Source organism: Lolium rigidum, chromosome 3, assembly GCF_022539505.1.
Source record: "Lolium rigidum isolate FL_2022 chromosome 3, APGP_CSIRO_Lrig_0.1, whole genome shotgun sequence".
Taxonomy (NCBI): Eukaryota; Viridiplantae; Streptophyta; class Magnoliopsida; order Poales; family Poaceae; genus Lolium; species Lolium rigidum.
Genome location: NC_061510.1, coordinates 291,001,594 through 291,024,910, shown reverse-complemented (window position 1 = coordinate 291,024,910; position 23,317 = coordinate 291,001,594). Strand labels below are relative to the sequence as shown.

The window sequence follows — 23,317 nt, the reverse complement described above, 5'->3', positions numbered from 1 at the left end:
AAGCATGGCTGGCCGACTGAACATCAGAGAAGTTTTGGGATAGTTTACAAGTGTGTGATGATCATCACAGAAGTTTTGAGGTATGTAATCACTCTAAATTGGTTGGCATCATGGTTGTCTCTCCACTCTAAATGGTCATGCTTCCCACCTAAACTGTTGCATCTCTCGCATCAAAGTTTATGCTTCGATATTCTGCGCTTTTTCCTCAGATCAACCGCACATGTAGACCATAAGTCTTTGATTGACTTTACTGCATATAGAAATACTATGTATCCCAAAGTATATTGATCATAGAAAGATCAACCACACATGTAGTTAGTGATAATGGAAGAAAGAGCTATATATGAACATGCCGATAAAAGAGTCCAAAGATCTGGGAAGAGTTCGTGTTAATTAAATCTTGTATTTGGTCCGGTTTCGAGAGAACTAAATACACAGATCCAAAAGAATCTACAGGGAGCCACAATGAGATGGTATTGTCAACATAAAATAACTCAGGTGAACATGGATCATATTGATAATGAATATTTGTTAATACAAACCTATCTAACATACCAACCATAGATTTTTTCACCCTATGAACACATATCTCAATATATAGGCTTGGTTCATAATCTCTGCTGCTTGTCATACTAAAGTAAAATCAACAAAAAGAACCTAAGTATAGAAGTTGCATGCACCCACTAGATCTCCCATGTTAATATAAATATCCATGCACCATCTCATTTCTCTACACCAAACTTGCTCCAGCGCAAACACAAATATCAGTATTTTGTTAGACCTTGCACTTGCACACACATACAAAGACGGACCGGGCAATGTAAACATGCGCATGCTGTGGACAGAAGACGAACATCAACGGCTGGTAAGATCTTCCTTACAACGCCTTTAAATTTATTGATTATTATTTGGTAATGCTATATATGAATCATGCAATAGTACAGTGCTTCCAAATGATCAAGTTTTTTTCTATGTAGGCAAACATTTGGTTAAATAATTCCATGAAGCATGCCAATAGAAACTTGGTTAGTGCTCAAATCTTTTAGGATCAAATCACGGAAGAGTACAATGCAACCACTCCCAATGATAGGATGAGAAAGGCAAAATAATGCAAGGACAAATGGCATAAGATGAATGTCAAAATTAGGGGATTCAATAGAATGTGGTGTGCTTACAACAATCGGTACAGTAGTGGCCATGCTGATGAAGACTTGGTTGAAAACATTATGAAACTCCATAAACAAATGACAGGTCAACCTTTCACACTACTTCACATATGGGCAGCCCTTCGAAACCATCCCGAATGGGCGAAGTTCTACGGACCATGACTTGTATTATTGTTCTTAATTTTCAAATAAGTTATCTTTATTTCCTTTTTTTAGTTTGTTACAAACAGATTCATGTATTGAGAGTTTTATGATAAGTGTTTTCCTCTATTTTAGAATCAGATTCATTTTGTGTAGCTTGTTTTCTGATGGTCAGATTATTAGCATAGATGCATCAGTTACACCGGCTAAAATTTGTAGTAGAAAGAAGTTACTTCTATAGGCCATGCAACGATTAATTAAATCCATGAATCATCCAAACATATGCCAAGAGAAAAAGATGCACTTGCTACCACGGAAACAGAGCCATAATGCTCACAGTACAATAGTTGAAAAGACCGGGTGTAATTCAGAATAAATAAGACTATATATTACACGTTGTACCTGATGAACTATGAGCTTCTAAATAATCCAGTTGATGGACAAGTCAAGAACAATAAATCATGATGTGAACTGTAAACTGGAATCCAATTGTGCTGCTGTTCACCTGAAATAGGAAGAAATTTCAGAAATTTGCATTGGACTGGAAGCATAATTGGTAGTACAAGAGAGAAGGGGATTAACATCTCAAGAATTGGATCTGGCAAGCATAACTTCCGGACCTCTCGGATCTCCCTCTCCCATCCATCATCCTCCTCGCCCCGTCCACCGCATCCGCCATCCTTCCCGCCGGACGACGACCCGGACCCTACCACCTCTTCTCCCTCAATGGGCCCACGCTGTCCTCCTTCCTCTGCTTCTTCCTCGACGACCCCTTCCTCTTCCTCGACGCCTACTTTTCCCTCGATGCCCTCGTCGCCCGGCCGTCCACTGCCTCGGTCCTCCGGCTCGTTCACCACGACCACGCCGCCGGTCTCCCTTGCCGCCCTTCTTAACAGGTGCTTCCGGGGCCTGGCGGAGGATCCATTGCCATCGTATCAGTGGATGGGGATGAGGTGCGGTTGCGCGTCTGGGTCATCCATGAGCTGCTCCCCATGCTCGCCGGAGAGGATTTGTGGTGGAGATGTGGAGCAGAGTGAGATACTGAGATGAGAGAGAGGTTAGCAGTCGGTAGGTGCTATCCGTCTTTTTCTATTCGGGTCGGTACCAGGCGCTAGCGACTTCATGTTGGATGGGCGAGCGCTTGGAGGAGATGCTAGGGAGGATTTTAGTGTCTGCTTAAGCGTTCACCGATGCGGATGTAGACGCTAAGCTGATAACTAGGCTTTCTGGATTCAGGGGCGGAGACAGGGGGGCGAGCAGGGGCTAGACCCCCCCAATTTCGGCCCCCCTCAACAATTCTCCCTATTCATTGCTAGTTCTGAACATGGAATCTATACCTAATAATAAAGGAGCTAAGGTTTCTGCCAAAAAGTTTCATCAACGCTTTTTTTTGGACCGTTTTGCCCTCCCACCAAACCACATAATGCTACACAATGTCATAACTTACCGGTTCGTTTAGTTCTTTTAGGAATCGGATGACTTTCTGTTAGCTTCCCCGGTTGTTTCGTGCCCCTTGGGCCATGATGGGCCACGAGCTGTGCTGCTGGCCCAGCTCCGCATCCCACCCATGGTAACGACTAGCATAATCCATATCTGAATCTGAAGAGATACCAATATTAGTACCACCTCGCTTTTTTATGTGGAGTTTGGCCAGTTCATATACACAGATTTTTTGGATGTCAACAAGCCAAAGCAACAAGTGTAAGATCCAAAGATCAATGGGAGCGAAAGACTCGGATGGCTCAGATGGGAATGGAGATTAACGAGAAAGGAAATACTATAGAGCAAATTAACAGACCGGATCCAAATCATGGAGAAGATGCTGGATTGCGGCGGCTGACCGGAGTCATATTAACCGGCCGTGGGGGCGGACGAGGGCGCATGGGATGCAGCGGTGGTCGCCGCCGCTACAGGTTGGCGTCCGCGCGGAGGAGTCCGAGACGGAGGTCAATGCGCGCGGCGGCGCGTGAGGGCGGACATGGGGGCGAAAAAGGCGCCTGCGGCTCCGGCCGTTGTCCTTGAGGGTTGGAGGGGCGCGGACGCAGCGGCGGGAGAAGCGATTTGCAGATCTCGCGTGAGGGCGTGGCAGCGCCAGCGAGTGGCGGAGCTCTACGCAGGCGGCCATGTCCGCGCGAGATAGGAGAAAGGGGATGAGTGGAGAATAATCGTCGGGAGAAGATAGGCTTCATGATGGGGGCCCCAGTCCCTGTTGTTACGCACGTTTGCAGCGCCACGTAGGCGGAGGTTCGATCGAGGAGGGTTTCCGTCTGTGCACTCCTGTCATCTTGGTTTGGTTACGTGGTGCCTTGGGCCACATAGTGTGAATTCACGGTTGGGCCTCTATTTTTTCATTTACAAAATTAATTCCAAAAAGATTTAGAAAACGAAAAGATACAATGGAAGCATACAAGTTTTATTTTCATAAATCATAAAAATAGGAAGATTTATAAAACTATAGACACAATTTTAGACATAATAAATAAAAGAGGAAGGTATAGGAAAACTATACCAACACGGTGATCCCTCACAATCAAAAAAATTACAACTACAGATCGACGAGGTGATCCCTCACGATAAAAAAATTACAGAGCAAATTCAGTTAATTGTATATATTTTTAGAACATATAAATCAAGGCGTCAGTGTGATTAAGGTCGACAAAATAGTTCAACATGAACATGTATAAGAGAGATGTGTTTCTCACGATTATTTTAAACTTCATAATAAAAAATGTTTCTAAATACATGGGCTGAACATGTGATCTACCCGTAGCAACGCACGGGTATTGTCCTAGTCTATACCTAATAATAAATGAGCTAAGGTTTCTGCCAAAAGTTTCGTCAACGCTTTTTTTGGGACCGTTTTGCCCTCCCACCAAATCGCATAATACAACACGATTACCATCCTAGGTACCGGTTCGGTTGTTCTACTTTACCCGGTTTCAATCCACGGATCGCTACCGCTCCGGGTTCGCTCGCTTTGTGTGGGCTCGCTCGCCCTGGGCTGGATAAAGTTCCGTATTGTATACCGTACACAAATAGGCCGGGAATTGAACTCATAACGTTAGTCCAGCCCAAAAAACAGCAAAAACCCAACTGAGCTATGGTAATTGTGGAGGGATGACCGCGGATATTTTGTATTCAATAGTCCCACATCGCTCCCTTAAACAGAGTTTGACCGATTTATATACATTTTCAAGTCGCCTGAGACCACAAGCTGCCCAGGGAATCAACAAGCATTGCCACAGTTGTTGGATCTTAAACCAAAAAGACCGAGGAAAGAATTAAATATAGAGAGATGACGCGGTAGAAACGAGAGCGGAAATCGAGTGGCTGGGCGGAAGGAAATCCGGAGATGGAGAGGTTGGGGATCCCCCACTTCCACGGAAGATTCCTCTAAACGAGAGGGGAAATCGAGGGGATGGTCGCCGCCCCACACAGGCAACGCCCGGCGACGGCGGAGAGGAGGGGACGATGGGCGCTGGTGGCTAGGATTGCTCTGGGTGCAGACGCCGGCGAGGAGGTGCCCGGCGGCGGCGCGGGAGGAACTAGGCTCTGTCTAGCTCTCGTCCTCCCACGGAAGAGTCCACGACGCCCGAGTGTTTGGATCAGAGTTGTGGGGAGAGGAATCGCCTGGGTCCAGTGTTGCCAGACGTGGATGCTAAGAAGTAGGGCTGTACAGACGGGCGACGTCGTATCTGACGAGCTGTTCACAGACGCAGGTACCGAGTAAAAACTCTGCTATACTGGGCACAGCTCTTAGCTAAACGCAAGCATGTACCATGCGAGAATATTGGGTTTGATCAATCTTTCTTGCAAACCAATCTTTCACTACGACCTTATTTCTTAGTTGGGTAAATTTTCAGAAAAAAATACCACAATATTCTTGTGCCTTCTTTATTGTACACGGTTGATTCACCCATGCTTTGAAATAATCCAAAAGCAAGAGCTAATAAAAGCCTCCCTCCGTGCGCTCGAATTTATCTAAAATCATATATATATTTAGACGCGTTTTACTATGTAGGTACATACAAATAAAAAAAATCCAAATCACTTATTTCGGACAGAGGAATATTTGATTTCATGTAGAATTGAGCGTAAAGTATGTGTTGCTCAATAATGTAATATTGTATGTTAGCCAATTTTAAAAAAATAGTATGCACATGGTTTTTTTCTATGCCGATGCAACGCACGGGCACGTTTCCTATAATAATAATAATAATAATAATAATAATATATAATCTATACCTAATAATAAAGGAGCTAAGGTTTCTGCCAAAAAGTTTCGTCAACGCTTTTTTTGTGACCGTTTTACCCTCCCACCAAACCCCATATTACGAACAGATGCCACCGGGTGACGAACCGTTTTTTCTGCCGTTCGCCGAGTTTCCGCGTCGTCTCGTGTTTGTCGACCGATCGCCTTTCGCGGAGTTTCCGCGTCAATCTCGTGTTTGTCGACCAATCGCTGGGCCGATCTCTTTCTACCGCTGCAGCCCAACACATCCAGGCACGGGTATTTTTTGTGTCATTAGTCCCACATCGCTTTTCTATACCAAGTCTGAGCAGTTTATATACACAAGTTTTTAGGTTACATCAAGCTGCCTTGGAAACTACAAGCAGCATCAATCGGAAGCGAGTTAAAGAAGGAAACTGAAAAAGCTATGCGGGATCGCGGAGAAGTTGGACAATTGGAGGCCGAATAAAAGCAGAAAAAACATACGGGATCCAAAGAATTTGGGAAATCGGAGAATAAAAGGAGATGCCAAGAATTTGGGAAAAGAGGTCTGGCGCGGACGCGCGGTCCCCTGGCGTCAAGGACGACGCACGCAAGTAGGGGCAGAGGTTGGCGATGGAGCGCAGCGCAGCTGGCTCACGGGAGGGGACGCGCGTGAAGGGGACGGATGTACGCGCTCGGGGCGGCGCATGGCGTGGGCCGGTCGGAGGAGGGTAGGGTGGAGGCGCGCCTGCGCGAGGGTGGTGGCTCGAGGAATCACTCCGCGATGAAGAGCCGCCGGCGCGTGGGGAGCCTTGAGCACCTCGGGATGAAGGAGGGAATGAGGCGAGAGAGGGGCGGCGGAGGAGCCCGTCCTGGCGTCCTCACTTTATCGTTGGTTGGCCCAACGTGGGCCAGATGAGGCAGCTCCGGCTGGGCCTAGCCGGGTGGGAGCTCTTCTCCTTTTTTTATTCAAAATATTATTTTATTTCTATTTGTTTTAAAGCTGTTTTCAAATAGGTGGATGGTCTTCTACTATTTTTATTCAAAATATTTTATTTTATTATATTCTATATGATATAAATATCATTCAATAAAAATCAACCCAATATCTATAAATTTTTTTAGATCTTCAACATAGGAGGTTCTCAATTACGGGTGACATGTCTATCTCTGCGCCTCAGCGGTAACAACTGCACCGCCTCTAGGAAAACCTGCTAGGGGTTTTCCAACTCTCAATTATGCGATGGAATTATGATAGTTCTTAATTGTCCGACAGTTGCTCATTGTGTTACCCGGTGCAACGCACGGGCATTTCTCCTAGTACAGGCTAATTGCGATTAGACTTCGGCAATTAGGCAAAGAAATAGGAACGTAACTCCCTGCGCTACGCTAGACGAAGCCCAGTAGGCCAACATCAGCCCATAACGATTACTATACAGCTAATAGCCTAGAGGCCTGGTCAGATGGATCATATGCAGTACGACCGTAAAAGCCTGTACCTGACCATTAGACAATCGATTCAGTCATCGACTTCCAATTCGTCTTGCTTGATCGCCACCGCCGGCCAACGCCAGGGCATGACCAGCAGCGGCCCCGCAGATGGAGTCAAACGCGTCGCCCGAACGCCGGTCACTGTGATGGCGCAGGGCGCGCGCGGCTGTTGCGCGTCACTAGCGGTTCATCGGAGGGATCCCAGGTACGTATATTACTTGTTAGTATTTTCTAGATCCATGATAGATTACACACTGCCTTGTCTCCAAAAGTGAAACTGCACAAGGCAAAATTTTAATCGAAGGTCAAATCTGTCGTTTTTCCAAATAAACGTATATGTTAGTCCACCTTTTGTAGTACAAGATAGTCTACCTTCAGTATACACTGGTGAAAAAATTCGCCGTTATAATGACCTTCTCAATTGATTCCATATCTATGGCGAACCTATAGCTACGTTTTGGGGGATCTAACTTTCGTTCCTAATTTGATCAATTGATTGATATTTTATTAAAGACTAGCAATATATTTGTGTGACATCTGCTGCATAACTTTTTCTTCGAACCCTGGCTTGATATATTGTGTAATAGATATTGTGCAATTTTTTCCTCGCCCCCCCTATACTCAAATCATGGCTCCGCCCCTGTCTGGATTATTATTTTTTCCTTAAGGGCCCCCTTAAGCGTTACCCATTGTACATGCCCGATAATGTTAAGATTTTAAAGATCCAATTGCTTTTACATTTTAGTTTATAACTGTTTCTATAATTGGTTTTATTTAATATACTCTCACTGTTTATAAAAGGATGTTTTAACTTAGTCAAGATTTGAATACAATCTTTTCCACACGGAGGTAGTATTAATATTGTAAAATCAAAAGTATATAATCATGCAGGTCATCATGTGGTTTGTAGAAATTAAAGATTGTACCATCAATGTGAACTCTTCAAATCGTTCAACGTTAGATAATAAAAACACACTAGCACTGAAAGGCGCGGCGGCACGCCGCGCCATATAGTGGATGATTGGTAGTATTTTTTGGTGGTGGTAAATGTTTTTATAATATAAGGAAACTAATTGTCTCTCGATCAGGTGTTGAGTGTCAACCTTCAGCCTCCTGTTGCTGTTAGAGTACGTCATGGGCCTAGGCCCGTTAGTCTTATGGTTTACTTAGGGGTCAAGTAAGCCTTGCTTGGGAGTCAAGTAAACCTCTCTATATATGGAGAGGAGATGTATCAATCTAATCAAGCAAGAATTAAGAAGGAAATCCCTTCCCTCTTGCCACCGGCCGTGGGCAAGGCCCCCGGCCGGCCCTCTCGCGCCCTCGCAGCTCTCTCTCTCCCTCCCAAACCCTAGCAGCCACATAACACTTGGTATCAGTTTTCCCGGGTTCGATCATGTCCAGCCCTCCACCGAGTTCTTCCCACCCACCACCGCTGCAATCCGATATCCCCGCCGTTCTCTCCCCGGCGGAGATCACCGCAGCCCTCCGCGATCTCGCCACCGCGGTCCAGGAGATCTACCTCTACTTGGCTGGCCCCTACGGGCCTCCGCCGCCGGCGGTGCTGCTCGCCGTGGCAGCCGACGCACCAGGCGGCCTCCGCCGCGATCACCGGGCCGCTGCGGCCGACGCTGTTGTCGTTCGTCGCCGCCACCCGACGCCGGGCTGCTGCGGTCCCCGCCGCCGGCTGTCCACCATCTCCTCGGCGCCGTGGGTCCCTCTTCTCCGGCCAGCCGGCCGCCTTCTTCCCCACCGGGACGCTGCAGCAGCAAGCAGCACTGCCGCCGCCACCAACGCCGCCGCTGCAGCTCGCTGTCCTCACCGACGCTATCCCCGTCGTTCGGTGGGCAGCTGCAACAGACGACATCGCTGCCGTCGCCACCAACACCGCAGCGGCCGGCTGCCGCCGCCACCGACGCCGTCCCTGCCTTTCGGCGGTGTGGGAGTGACCTTGGCCCCGGGCTCTACATCGACACCGCCCGGGATGCCCTTCCACCAGGTCCGTTTCCCTCCGTCGCCGTCACCGCTTCCGGCTTGGATCGCTATCCGCCACGTGTCGGCGGCGGTGAGGCTGCGAGGCTGCCGCGCGCGGCCTCCTAGTGCGTCGGCGTGTGCGGGAGATGCGTGATCTGCAGCTGCAGCTCCTCCAAGTTGCGCTTCGTTGCGCAAGGGACCTCGATCTCGTCCGCTGCGTTGGGGATCTTGGGCGTGCGGTTTCCCCCACGGGCGGCGAACATGCTGTTTTTTCCGCGGGCAGCGACCTCAAAGTCTGCGCCATCGACAGTCATCCGGCGGGGAGAAGGCATGGTGTCACCGACAGGAGCGCACCGCGTAGCACCACTACATTCCGCCGCCGGCCACCGCGCGGGCTCCTTTTGTCCCGCTGGTTTCCATGGGATCCAGGTGGTTGTACAGGTGCACGTCCGACGGGCGGATGGGGTCCACTTTATGTTCAGGGGTCAACAATAAAGCGTCCCAGTCTATTTCAGGTTGAGAGTAATAAAACAAGCCGAGATGTAAAAGGCTCGTTTTTAGGTGTTAGGGTTGTGTTGCGTCGAGTCATGGTTTGTTTAGGTTGCAGCTCGAGGACGAGCTGCATGTCCAGGTGGGGTGTAGTGTTAGAGTACGTCATGGGCCTGGGCCCGTTAGTCTTATGGTTTACTTAGGGGTCAAGTAAGCCTTGCTTGGGAGTCAAGTAAACCTCTCTATATATGGAGAGGAGATGTATCAATCTAATCAAGCAAGAATTAAGAAGGAAATCCCTTCTCTCTTGCCACCGGCCGTGGGCAAGGCCCCCGGCCGGCCCTCTAGCACCATAACAGTTGCCATTTTGAATAACCGTAATAGGGAATCCTGGTTCTTCCCCTATTCACAGTAGCACATGTTTTTCTTGCAAAAAGTAGGATAAAGCCAACGAAAGGGAGGGAAAGAATTGGTAACTTGTGAGCTAGGGCGAGTAGGTGCAGACGCAGGTGTCACCATCACTGTTCTCAAGATGAGCCATGACATGATCAGGTACTTTGCAAAAGCACAAGGTCACCGGTGGCTAACACGATGAGCTACAATCGTCGAGGCTAGTACGGTTAAAGCAAAGTCATGCACAGACAAAGGGCTGTAAGCAGATATATTATTGGTTCAACGGAATTTATTTACGGTGAACTGACTGGTAGCTTGCTATAGAGGAGTAGCAAGTAGTTCAGCTGAGAAATATAAACAAACAAAATCCCAAGGGCTGCAATCCTTTGCTTCTTCTAACCTAGGCCTACAACAATCCATCTACAGATGACAGAACAAAGTATATTGGATGACAGAAAGAAAGTAATTTCAATGTAGAGCACCATAGTAAGCAAATTGTCACGATCATGAAGTAAACTAAGACAAAACAATATTATTGTTCTTTTCTATTCCAAAATTGGATTGTGCATTTTGTTCAAGATTCTGATATTTAGATTCATAAAGGAAGGAGATTAATATGCTTTGATGGTAGATTCTATCTAGAAAATCTAAAGAAAACCGGAGTAGTATAAGTTGAAAAATGCAAAATCGCAAGTCCCAATGTACAAACCACTAAACCTTACAATTGTACTTATTTACTTGGTTCAGCACATTATCACGTAATTGGCTGACATGGGGCTCAATCTCATGCTCTCTCTTATATCTTTATCAGGTTCTTGTTCAAAATGGCAAGCAAAAAATATATATCTCTAGTTGGTTATATAAAGCCCATCACAATTCAATAAGGAAGTATCTTTCAACTGTTAATGTGGACATAATATGTAGTGAGAAAACATATCCTATCTACTACATAGCCATACCGAAATAATGAAAAGACCATGTTATGAAAAAACTTTAGTATGTGTTCTACTCTTTCTCAATGGAAATGCACACGGACATGAAGCTGTTTAATTATTCAGAAATCTATCTAGGCCAGGGCCAAGCTCCCCATTTCGGATTTTTTTTTCATAAGTTTATATAGAAAATCGACGGCAACAATCAGAAATGAGGCAGAGAGGTTATGCAACCTGGAATTGATTAGCAGTTAGATCCCATTACAATGCTCTGCAGCCAAAGATCACGCTGAGACGCACGCACAACCTCAACTTCTGCTTCTTCAGCCCGTTATTCATCTCTCGTCGGACAGGCTGCAGAGAAGATGACGCTGCCAAGGTGATCCCGCGTGACCATTGCAGCGCTATAAACCCCAGATTCAAAAATGAAGGAAGCATCAGTGTTAACCTTCAGGAGGTAGCTTCCAAGCTGGGGCGATTTGAGTCTTCTATGTGTCCACGGAAATTGTAGATTCCAGTGAGCATCTCTAGAGATTCTAGCTAGGAGAGCAACAACTGAAAACAAATATGTTACTTGGAGACTATAGTCAGCATCTCATTGAGTAACTGCAGTTGTCCTTCAGTTCCAACTTGCATTCCAAGTGCAAGCATGTCTATAATAAGCTATAATAAGCTGATATGGTCCAGTTGAAACTTGCATCATCAATGGTAGGTTTTAAAACAATTTACTATAATAAACTCAAAACTGTTCAACTATTTAGGTAACCTTGAGCAAGAAATAACCATTTTTTCAAAGATAACTTGTTTCTCAGTTCTAGTTTAAATCAACTCAATACAGATCGCCAGATAGGACTTACCGAGTAATCCTTTTCGGTAGAATTACTTGTCATGATTCTCATAGATTTCGTGCCTTTAATGTATTTTCCATTCAGCAATCCCATATGATCCAAGAAAAAGTGGATACGGTTTACATTCTCTTTCTACTTTCATGAACCAGTGAGTGAGAATCTGCAAATTAAAATGGATTAGTAAGGAAAAATCAATCTCTGAGAGAAAAAAATGAACTCTGTATTATAATCCAAGTAGATATCTTTACTCACAGAAGCAATCAAAATCTCAGATGTAATGGCATGAAACCCTGCATCATTCTAGGATGAAAGAAGCATAATCTCCTAGATAATGTTGTTATTTTCGTTTCTTCTTAAAGCTGTATTCTTTTTAAAAGGCCCTACACTGCAAAGTATATAATAGTATGCCCAGAATGGTCTCTTCTGCAAAAACGATTACAACTTAATAAAATAATCAACTTCAACAACCGAGCTGCTCCCTGTTGTTTGCCAAAAGGAGAATCAACATACACAAATAGGAAATTTACCGAGCATCACCGTGCTGATTGCAACTAACATTTTAGCTTCGAACTCATATACCATTTGGATATAACAACAAAATAAAAATGCCATTACGCCTTTTCAAAAAATAAGCTACTGCACTACTAAAAGAACATTTGGAATACACATTTTTATCTTATGTTTCTACTTGTCTTATAAACTGGAAAAAATAACAATCCAAGTCTTTCTAACGTTGATCTCAATTGCATCGAGGAAAGCATTCTAACAATCTTTAAGCGAAGAGTTCCACACCATAACTGTGCACATCATCTATAGGTAGTAGAAAGATAACATAACAATTAGTATACAATGTGGTAGGAACGAACCATCAATATGATCTTGAAGCCAACATCAACTTCATCACTCTCCATTTGCTGTGATTATGCATCATGCATCCATTTGTTGGAATCACATTGAAGATACCATTATATGATCTTGAAGCCAACATCAACTTTATCACTCTCCACCCATGATACCATTGGGTAGGCACCAACATCAAATAGTATCAAAACCTGAGAATTCTTTTGTCATCCACAATTGGGTGGGCACCCTCAGAGATCTCAGCAGCAGAGAGCGAGCGAAGCGGCACAGGTTACACACTGCGTCCATGACGATCACTACTCATCCAGGAAGAGTTCCTTTCAGACAACAACAACCGGATATCACATATCATTTACAAACTATAACATACTAATTCATGTTTGTATGAATAGGGGATAAAACAGAATCATACTGTCAAAATCAGAGAGGCATGTGTACACATGAACACATTAGAAGCTGAAATTAAACAACACATGGTTGTGGTTTTCAGAAAAATAATACATCCTTCAATACCTCTTATTGGCCTACACTCGGATCATTATATTCAGGAAACGGAAACTGCTATAGCAAATTCTCATCTATTTTGTCCACTAAGTACAGAAAATACCATGAAGTGGTATAATATATCTTCTAGTATAGATGAACAGGAGGTCATCCTCCTGGCTCCAATTAAGAAGCCCTCAACATAAGGCAGAGTACAGTCAACAGGGATTGCAAGATGCAAGATGCGATAAAGACTACAAATTCAGACACTTTTGCATGAATAAAGCTAGAACCTATGGGGGCGCGCAGGCCAAATGGAAATTTGCAAAGGTTTTAGATAACTCAAAAGCAACACCTGCAGCTATTCCCTTTTTTTGCAACAGAGTCATCTGCCTCCATGGCTGCAGGCTGAAGCAGAGCCATGGTAGTCGTCCAGGAAGCAGCGTCAAGCGTAGATGTGAGGCTTGCGAAGCTGCCGAGCGTCGGGGGCTGCATTTTTGCTCCAGAGAAGCCCAACTTCAGCCAGTCGTCAGTAAGCCTAGAGACGGGAAGCGGATCTTGGGAATACCAGGAGCGATTAGCAGCATCCGATGCCTTGAAAAGGCTCTGCCATCTCTTGATAGTTCTTAAGATGTTTCACCAAATCTGTTTTAAATTCCACTTGTGCTGCTGTCTTATGGTCAATCTGGAAACTTAGGAATAATTTGATCTTCAATGGTATGTCATCTAGTTTAGGTAGCAGAAAGATAGGCCAGCAGCAGTAGCTTCATCCGCACAGGAGAGAGGCATAGAGCAGCTGCGACGCCTGTCAGAAACAAAGACCAGTAAGCATAGCTGCACAAGTACACATTACTCAATCGTGCCCAGGCGACATAGAATTATAGAAATAAAGATCTGCAGCCACAAGGGCGTCGTGACCTGGAAACACACGGCACCGCGGCCGGAAATACAGGGAGGTAGTCAGGCAGCGGACGGCGAAACGCGCAGGAGCGGCCGCGTATGCGACGAACCGGCCGCGGCAAAGGAAATCAGACCGGCGATGGTAGAAGACTCACCGTGAGCACTGGGCGCGCCGGCTTCTCCCATGGCCGCGCTGACGTCCTCCGCCCCGGTAACCGCCCTGGGACAGGGAAGAGGGCGCCGAAATCGTCCTCCTCGCGGCCATCCACATTGGGGGAGCCTGGGAAGGGGAAGAGAGCCCCGATGGTTGGCTCGGTCACGGCATGACGGCCAGGGAATGAGGAGGGCGACAACCCTAGGAGGGGAAGATGTACGTGGCAGACTCGACTACGGCCTGGCGCCGCCCTCGCAACGACTTGCCTCCTCGTGCTCCTCGGAGGCGTCCTAGCGGAGCCTCCCGCGACTGCCTCATCGCGCTTGTCAGTAGCGGCCTTGGGATCCTCCCGCGACGCGACATGCTTCCTCACGCTCGTCGGAATGGCAGAATCCCGCGACACGCTTGTCGGCTCGGCGGCGACATGGTGGAGCCACACGCGATGCACCTCCTCCCCGGCTCCCCCTCGCTCTCACTTTTCCCGTCAAGATTTTTTTTTTTTGACCTGATCCCGTCACGATTTAATATAGCGATGCGAAAGGGATAAAGAGGCTAAGGCTGGTCATAGTGCATAGTATCATATACTAGTATCATGCATATGATACTTGCCTATGATACTACCTCTATAGTGGATGGTATTGTAGAGTAGTATCATAAATTTCTAAATTTATTGTTTTGTAGAATCCCAATGTAAATCTATGTACATGATCTATTCAAACATAAGGCCATAGGCCCGGCTTTATATATAAAGCCACACGGCAACCACAAGGTTCAAATAGCTTACAGACAGGTTCCTGAACTCAACACACCCAATACATAAGTCCACATAGCATCAGATCACAGGATACAAGAAGCCACCACCCACACAACAACACAACGCTCCGAGATGCATGTAGCTTCAGCCGGCTTGTGCGTGCGTCGTCGTCTGCAGCCTCCTAACCCCTTCCATCACCACGTCCAGAGTCGCATGGTCCCTCGGTCTGACTCGGAACCCTCCAACGCTGCATATATGAATGTATTTGGAAGAAAATATCAGCGGGGTTATTGATAAGCTTTCCTTCCATAGCTAGTTTGTTCCTAATATTCCAAAGCGCCCGGGACCGGGCCGCGAAGGTGAACCAAGCTAGCCTACGTAAGGACCCCGAGAGACTACGGACTAATGCAATGAACTGCCCAACCCCTGCTGGGTTCCAGTCACACTGCGAGAGCTCCCTAGCACCTGCCCATGCCAGTTTGGCGAGATGGCATGAGAAAAAGATATGGTTACAATCCTCCTCTTCCCCACAGAAGGCGCAAGCCCCATTCGTCGGGCCTTTCCTCTTAGCAACCTGCACTCCAGATGGAAGCCGGCTCCTGATGAGTTGCCACAGGAAAACTCTAATCCTAGGCGGAACCCTTGTCTTCCATACCTCTTTAAAGTGCGTCACAACCGCCCCTTGCGAGAGGCGCCCGTAGATGGACCTAGTGGAGAAACTCCCGGATGGCTCAAGGGCCCAAGACACCTCGTCTTCCCCTTCCGAAAAGGGTTGGAGGTCGAAGATCCTACAGAGGTTCTCCCATTCCACGGCCTCCGCAGTGCCAAAGGTCCTCCGAAACCTGATGTGCCACCCATTGGCATCCCGCACTCCCGCAACTGTGGCAAAGTGATTGTCACAGCATTGGAAGAGGCGGGGAAAGAGCAATCTCAGGGGACCCTTCCCCGTCCACCAGTCAAGCCAAAAGTATGTGCGTCTCCCATCCGCCACCTTGTGCCTCGCTCCCAGCTTAAAATACCATTTGATCTTCTGTATGGCATTCCAAAACTGGGATCCCTTCATAGGCACAAGCGGGGAGAAGATATCATTCCCCCCCAGGTACTTGGCTCGGATCAGATCCGCCCAGAGTCCTTCCGCACCCTGGTACAGCTTCCAGATCCACTTCAACATCAGCGCAATGTTCATCAATTTCGTGTTGAGGATTCCCAATCCACCAAGCTCTTTAGGCTTGCACACCGTCGCCCAGTCGACCATATGGTACTTCCTCTTATTCCCGGCTCCTTCCCAAAAGAAGCGGGCTCTGGACTTATTCATTTCCCCGTGTGTCGCCTCGTGGAGAAGATAAATCCCCATTGCGAACATCGGAAGGCTCGACAGACATGAGTTAGTCAGCTCAAGCCTCCCTGCGGATGCCAGAAAAAGCCCCTGCCATGGGTCCACCCGATGTCCCACTTTCTCCGTGAGAAAGTACCAGTCTGCAACGGACAAGGTCTTGTCAGAGACCGGAAGGCCCAGATAGGTCATGGGCAGGTCCCCAAGGTTGCAATTAAGCAAGTCCGCAATCCTGCGCCTCTCCGCATCGTCAACCCCTGTGACGATAGCCTCACTCTTCGTAAAATTGATCTTGAGACCGGACATGTTCTCGAAGCAAAGCAAGAGGAGCTTCAGATTCGCAATCCCAATGTCGGAGGGCTCAATCATGATCATCGTGTCGTCCGCGTATTGGAGGTGAGTGATTCCCCCGGAATCGGGTGTGGCACAACCCCTGGATGTGTCCACTTTCTTTGGCCCTGGTCGGGATAGCCGCCAAGGCGTCCACCATGAAGTCAAAGAGAATGGGGATAGGGGGTCCCCCGCCGCACCCCTCGAGCATTCCGGAAATATTGTCCCACCTCCCCATTAATGTTGATCGCCGTCTGTCCTCCCGAGACAAGTTGCATCAACCTATGCACCACCCTCGCTGAGAAACCCTTCCTCAGTAGGACTTCACGGAGGAACTCCCAGTTCACTCGGTCATAAGCCTTCTCAAAATCCAGCTTAAGCAGCAGACCCTTGAGCTTCTTAATGCGCAGCTCATGGCCAATCTCGTGAAGTGCCAGCACTCCCTCGTGCAGGCAGCGGCCTCTAATGAAGGCCGTCTGACTCCTATCTATCGTCCTATGAGCAATCGGGGTCAATCTAGTCGCATACGCTTTTGCTATGAATTTAAAAATCACATTGATGAGCGCAATAGGTCTGTAATGTCTAATCTCGTCCGCCCCTCTAATCTTCGGAATTAAGGAGATGATCCCGTAGTTAAGACGCGCAATGTCTACTCTCCCTAGAGAAAACTCGTTCAAGATGTTGAGGATGGGTCCTTTAAGGCTCTCCCAGAACCTCTTAAAGAACACCACCGGTAGCCCGTCCGGACCCGGGGCCGAGTCCGGTTTCATCTCAGCAAGCACCGCATCCAGCTCCTCAGGCGTGAAAGTAAGAAGCAGATCCTCATTTTCCCCTTGAGAGACCTGTTCCGCCGCCGGCCACAAGTCCGGGCCTAATGAAAAAACTTTCTCCTCCCCCACCGACCCCATGAGCCCCTGGTAGAAACCGTAAATGTGGTCCACCAGGTCCTGATGTACAGAAATCTCCCCGTTTTCCGTTATCAAGCGGGGAATCATGCATTTCCGGCGTCTGCCATTCGCAAATGCATGAAAATAGGCCGTGCACGCGTCTCCCTTTAGCGTCCACTGAACTCGGCTCCTCTGTTTCCAGTATTCCTCCTCAAGACTATCAGATGCAATTAATTGATCTTCCAGGCTGTATCGGAGAGCCCATCCCTCCTCATCCAGCCCGTCCGCGTCCGCCTTCGCATCCAAATCCTGGATCCGTTTGACCAGGTCCTCGCGAAACATTCGACGCTCTCTCCCTAGATTGGCACCCCATCCCTTGAGGAATTGCCTGAGCCCTCGAGTGATCAGCTGCCAAAGGTCAATACTTGACCTCTGAGTACCCGCCGCCGCCACGGCCGAGTCAATCTTACCACGTACCAGCTCCCCAAAGCCCGGTACCCCGAACCACCACGTCTGAAAGAAGAACCGTGGGGAACGCACAAGACCCTTCTCCCCATTATCCAAGATCAAAGGGCAGTGGTCGGAACCAATCCTCGTGACTGCCGAAAGTGACGCAAGGGGGAAGACCACCTCCCAGGAAGGCGAGACAAACACTCTGTCCAGTACCGACCGGATCGGAGCGGCCTGGTTGTTAGTCCACGTAAAACGGGCCCCCGCCCGACAAATTTCCCTCAGGGAAAGGCTAGCCAGCACGTCATTGAACCGGCGCACCCGTGGCCAGTTGACCGCCCCATTACTCTTATCCTCCGCCCGACGGACTAGATTGAAGTCTCCTGCTACCACAATTGGCAGCAGGCAGTTGGCCACTTCCGTCTCGAGTTCGCCCAAGAACTCAGACGTCCGCGAGTGATCCGCCGGGCCATACACAAGCATGAAGCGCCACTTCAGGTTGTTGTTCCGCTGTAGGATGTCAGCGCTGATAAAGAAGGAACCCTTCCTCCAGAATCCAACCTCAAAGAATTCATCCCTGAATCCAAGAAGGAGCCCCCCGGAGTGCCCCGTAGCCGGCACCCAGTTCCAATTGAATTGACCCCCGTGTTCAAGCCAACGTAGCTCCTGTGCCGAAAAATCCTGTTTGATCGTCTCCTGTAGGCCAATAATGTCCACCTGGTCCGTCTTGAAAATGTCCTTCAGCTGGGTCCGCCTCCCCGGTGCCCCCCAGCCTCGGATGTTTTGAATAAGGAACCTCATGATGTTCCCCGACGCTTACTCGAGCCTTTCCTGACCGTGAGCGAGGACTTCTTCCTCCTACGCTTGGGAGCCTGAGTGGTGCCGCCCTTCGCCCCACTCAAAACCGGCTCCCCCACCGTCATCAGGTGCGTCCCCCGCACCCGTTCAGCTTCCTCCTCGTCAGATGCCTCAGACCCCGCTTCTCTCTCCCCGAGAGGTAGCCCCGTCCCCGGGTCGGGGTCCGCATCATGGAGGGCACCCTGCCGCTCAGGCCCATTGGCCGAGAGGTTCTCCTCCGACCCCTTGCGGGCCTCCGCCTCCAGCCTCAGCCGTCGTGCCGTGGCCGCAAGGGCCGCCTGAACTTTCTCTTTGGCTCTCACAATGGAAAGCGCCTCCCGGGGCATCCCAAACTAGGCGAAAACACGATACAACTATCCTTGACAACGGAAGAGAGGTGAGAATCGGGAAGGATGTCCAAGATGGCGAAGTCCGTACCTTTGTCGACGTCCTTGTTGATGATGACCGTCTCCAGGTTCTTGTCCGCCACGAGCTGCTGCGCCTTCTCCAACATCGTCGCGGCCACCGCCCCCTTCCCATGCCTTGAGCTCTTGCGGACAGCCGTGGCCGGCTTGGTCGCCATCCTCCTTGCGTAGGGGATCGCCGCCGATCGTGGGCCACGCGCCACCGGCGTAGACTCACACGCCTCCCGTACCAGGTCCTTGACCACCACCTGCCCCGCGCCGCCACCATCGACGTCCTCAGTGGCTCCCAGCATCGCCACCTCCTCCTCCGTGCTACCAGGGCCCACGTCACGCCTCGCCACCTTCGCCGGAGGACCCAGCGGCTCCGGGCTGTCCACGGACCAGGCGGAGATGGGGTCCGTAACCGTGGAGAGCGAAGAGCCCTCCAAGCCTGCCCGGCCGGTCTCCACTCCCAGCAGCTCCCCCTGCGCCACCTCCAGCACACCAGCCGTAACAGCAGGGAAGGAGAACTGGGATGCTGCGCCCTTCAGATTCGACCCGTACTGGTCCAACGTCAGCCCAGCTGAAACCGTCCCCTTCCCAAGCGGGGGTGCGGACTGTGATCCCTGCCCCATCTCAGTCGCTCCCATGTGGCTCTTGCCGGTGGCAGCCGCCACTGTGGTCTTGCCTTTCTCCGACTCTCCCTCCTTCGCCTTCTCGCCCTCTTTGCTCCTCCTGCGCCGATGCCTGTTCCACTCACTGTCCGTGGAGAAGCCGTCGGAGTCATCATCATCCTCATCTTGGCGTGCTGGCGGCTTGGGCGGTCCTCCTGACCCGCCAGCTCCCCCACGTGGTGGAGTCTCAGCCTGGACCCCTACCGTGAACCCTTCCCCATTCACGAACACCTGGATCGACCCCTTGATCCTCTCCGGGAACCGGCAGTGGAAGCGCATGCGAATTGGTTCCGTGTCCTTTTTCTTCAGCGATAGCTCATCAACCTCAAAGGGCCTACCCACCATCACAAACGCTGCCATGAGCCTATCCTTCGTCATCAAATCCTCCGGGACCCCGGTCAGACGAACCCAAGTCGACGGGAGCAGCACACTCGGTTTTGGCGCAAGAAAGGCCTCACGGATAGCGGTCTCCGTCTTGCTCAGCGGGAGGTACAACTTACCACTCCCCGTGCTCAGCCTAAGCGTCTCACGGGAGGGGAAAACCACGGAGAACTCCACCTCCGAGAGCTTGCGCACTTGCCAATCCCAAAGTTCATCCACGAGGTGCTTGAGCTCATCGGAAAGCATCTCCTCTGACAGCCGGCTTCCCTTGGAGCTAATGATAGCCGCAAACACCTCCCCGGTGCCTGGCTGCCCCTCAATGGCTCCACATCGATGTTGTAGAACCCGCCCCCGAAATCGCATGTCCCATGGACCGCAGCCTCGCCGCCTTCCCTCTCGACGGACAGTTCGCCGAAGAATGGCCCTCGGCGCTGCAGATCACACACAGCGGATCGAAGGTGCATTCCGACTGGAAATGCCCCTCGCGGCCACACTTGAAGCACTCCCCGCCGACCAGCGTCCCTCCCTTGGAAGCGCTGGCCTTGTTCTTCCCCTTCACCACGGGCTGCTGAGCACCCCCGGCTGCACTCTGCGCCTTCTTGAAAGGCCTCGCCTTGTTGTTGTGTTGGCGAGGTGCCCCTGCACCACCGCGGTCACCCTGACCCGCAGCCGCCACACGGTCACCCGTGCCCCTGCCTCGCTGCGCCTCTTGTTGGCGCCATTGCTCCTCTTCACGGCGTTGCGCCGCCTCCCTGCGCTGTTGTTCTTCCCACCACGGCGGCGGCGAGCCCCAGTCATCCCTGCCGCGCCCCTGGTACCGGAACTCAGCGCCCTGGTAGCGGTAGTCCCCGCCCTGGCGGCCGTTCCCCTCGGACCTGCCGCCACCGTCTTGCCTTCCGCCGTCGCCGCGACCCGCGCCGGAGCCGCGACCCTCGCCGAACTCGCCACCATCCGACCTCCACTGGCTCGCCTCCCCTCCAGCCGCCTCTTCCGCCCCTCCTCGTACCCCCTGTCCATCACCGCCGCCGCGAAGGAACGCGAGAGGGGTGGTGGCGGCGCGATTTTCCGGAGCAGACGGTGTGGCGGCGCAGAAGGGTCGTTTAGTCTCTGTCTCACCTCACTTGCTCGGGCTGGAAACCCTAGAGACGGTATAACGCAATCCTTTGGCAGCCAAAGCCACCTAAATCGTTTGCTGGGCCTCTCCACGCCCTGCGGGACCGCCGCTACCTCCACACGGGCCGAAAGCGGCCCAGCTTCCTGGGACAACGCCAGCCAAGAGCCCTCCTCAGCCTCCATCCCAAGGCCCACCGGTGTGCTGCAAAGACCATTCCCAACTGGGCCAGGCGGCCCACGGACCGGCCCCCCAGCGGCGTAGGCCGCGGCCCCCAAGCCACGCGCCGCATCGCCGTCTTCCTCGCTCAGCCCCAGCCTTGGCGGCGCCGACACCGGGGACCCCTGCAGCTCCGGCGACGACGCCCCTGCCCGCACCGTAGCTGACTTCTCCCCCGCTGGCGCCGAAGCTGGTGAGCTGGCAGCTCCCACCAGTGCCCCAGCACTCCGAGACCTCCGCCCACCCGGATCTCCCAGGCGCCGGAAACGGGGCACCGCCCGCGGCCGAACCCAGGAGCCCCTTCCTCCGGGCGCGAACGCCGACCGCCTTCCGGTCTTCAGCGCTCCGCCCAGCTCCTCCGCACGCTGGACAAAACCGTCCAGCCTCAGCTCCGACGGCCCGCTTTTAGGCGAGCTCGGCGCCCCCGCATCTGAAGACTCCGCCTCCTCCGCATCGGATCCCGGCGAGGCCGCCCCGTCCGCCTCCTCCAGCACCCAGAACCTACCACGGCAGCTCCCCGCTCCCGTGGTCGAGGGAGAACGTGGCGCCCCCATCCCGGCGCCCCGCCCCTCCCCGCCGCCACCACCCGTGCGGCCGAAATTCAAAATCGCCTTCTAATCGCCCAAATCGCCAGAGCTCTCTGTACGGACCAGCTCTCTGCAAGATTAGTTGTACATGATCTATTTGATATGTACTTTTCTCGTAACGTGCGCTATGATACAGTATCCACCTATGTTACTCTAATCTTATCTCTCCTCCTTAATTACATGCCACATCATCATTTTTGTGGGCCTAGTATGCATGATACTACCTATGATACTAGCACTATGGCCAGCCTAAGCGGCAGGAGGCATTAACGTGGCACATGTAGACAAAGCCATCACATATAAATGGAGCCCACCAAACAGGAAAGTTGTAGCAGGACAATGACAAAATTGCTATACACACTCATTTCGAAAGGAGTGTCAGAATAACACATCAATGACAACCCACACATAATTCATGTACACACCTGAGAATGCACACAGAGGGAAAACAGGGAAAATCAAACACACAAAACAACACGTGTCACTCAGCCATGACCCCTTGAAATGGTCCCAAAATTCTCACAAAAAAGATGTTTGTTCCCAAATAATATAGTAGTTATTATTGATCACATAATGAGTTAGCCTTTATCAAAAACTAGAATTAAATCGTATTTATCTAGAAGCTAATTGTAAATTATTTTTATGCATCGGTCGATTTTAGTCAGTGTCATGGATGTGCATTGTACATTGCATTGGGCATTGTTAGACCGTTAAGCAGTGATACATATTAAGTGGACCAAACGCGAACATGGAATCAACCCAGTTGAAGTAAATAGAGTTCAAATTACATGTGTTATATTTTTTTTAAGAGATGTAGGTTGCACATGCATTATGTTCAAATGTACTCAGAAGAAAACTAAAGAATGTGACAACGCGGATCCACTATATTATAAAGTTAAAATATTAATAAGTATTCACAATACATATTTAAGGACCGAATGCCACACTAGATGACAGTCGATTGCCCTTTGTTTTGCATGCTTTCCATTAACCAGTAGTCTTGTCATTCATTTGATGATCACAATGTCAAAAAAAAAAACCGGTCCTAAAAGGACCTTGCACATATTTTTGGCTACACTCGTTCCAAACCACCTTTAACACCGAAGCAACAGATTTGAGGAAGTTCGTTTGTTTGCAAACATACTTTTATAACTTTTAGACTTTACAATTTTTTTAAAATAGTTATGTGGACTAGATAAGGATTTTTATTGTAGCGTACTTATTTTATCTTCACGTCTGAGATTAATTCATAGATCATGTTTGAGTAAAATATACCAAATGATAAGCGCAATCTCAATGCCCATTTGT

The 23,317-nt window shown here is 49.8% G+C and overlaps 1 long non-coding RNA gene across 1 annotated transcript; it reads right to left on the bottom strand.

The window, feature by feature from the left end:
• Positions 1–664: 664 nt before the first annotated feature.
• On the bottom strand, positions 665–3,244 carry LOC124699657. The gene is made up of 3 exons (XR_007001473.1): positions 3,106–3,244; positions 2,755–2,906; positions 665–1,812 (listed from the first exon to the last, which is right to left on the bottom strand). It is a non-coding gene; the product is annotated as an uncharacterized LOC124699657 (long non-coding RNA).
• Between the last annotated feature and the right edge of the window lie 20,073 nt (positions 3,245–23,317).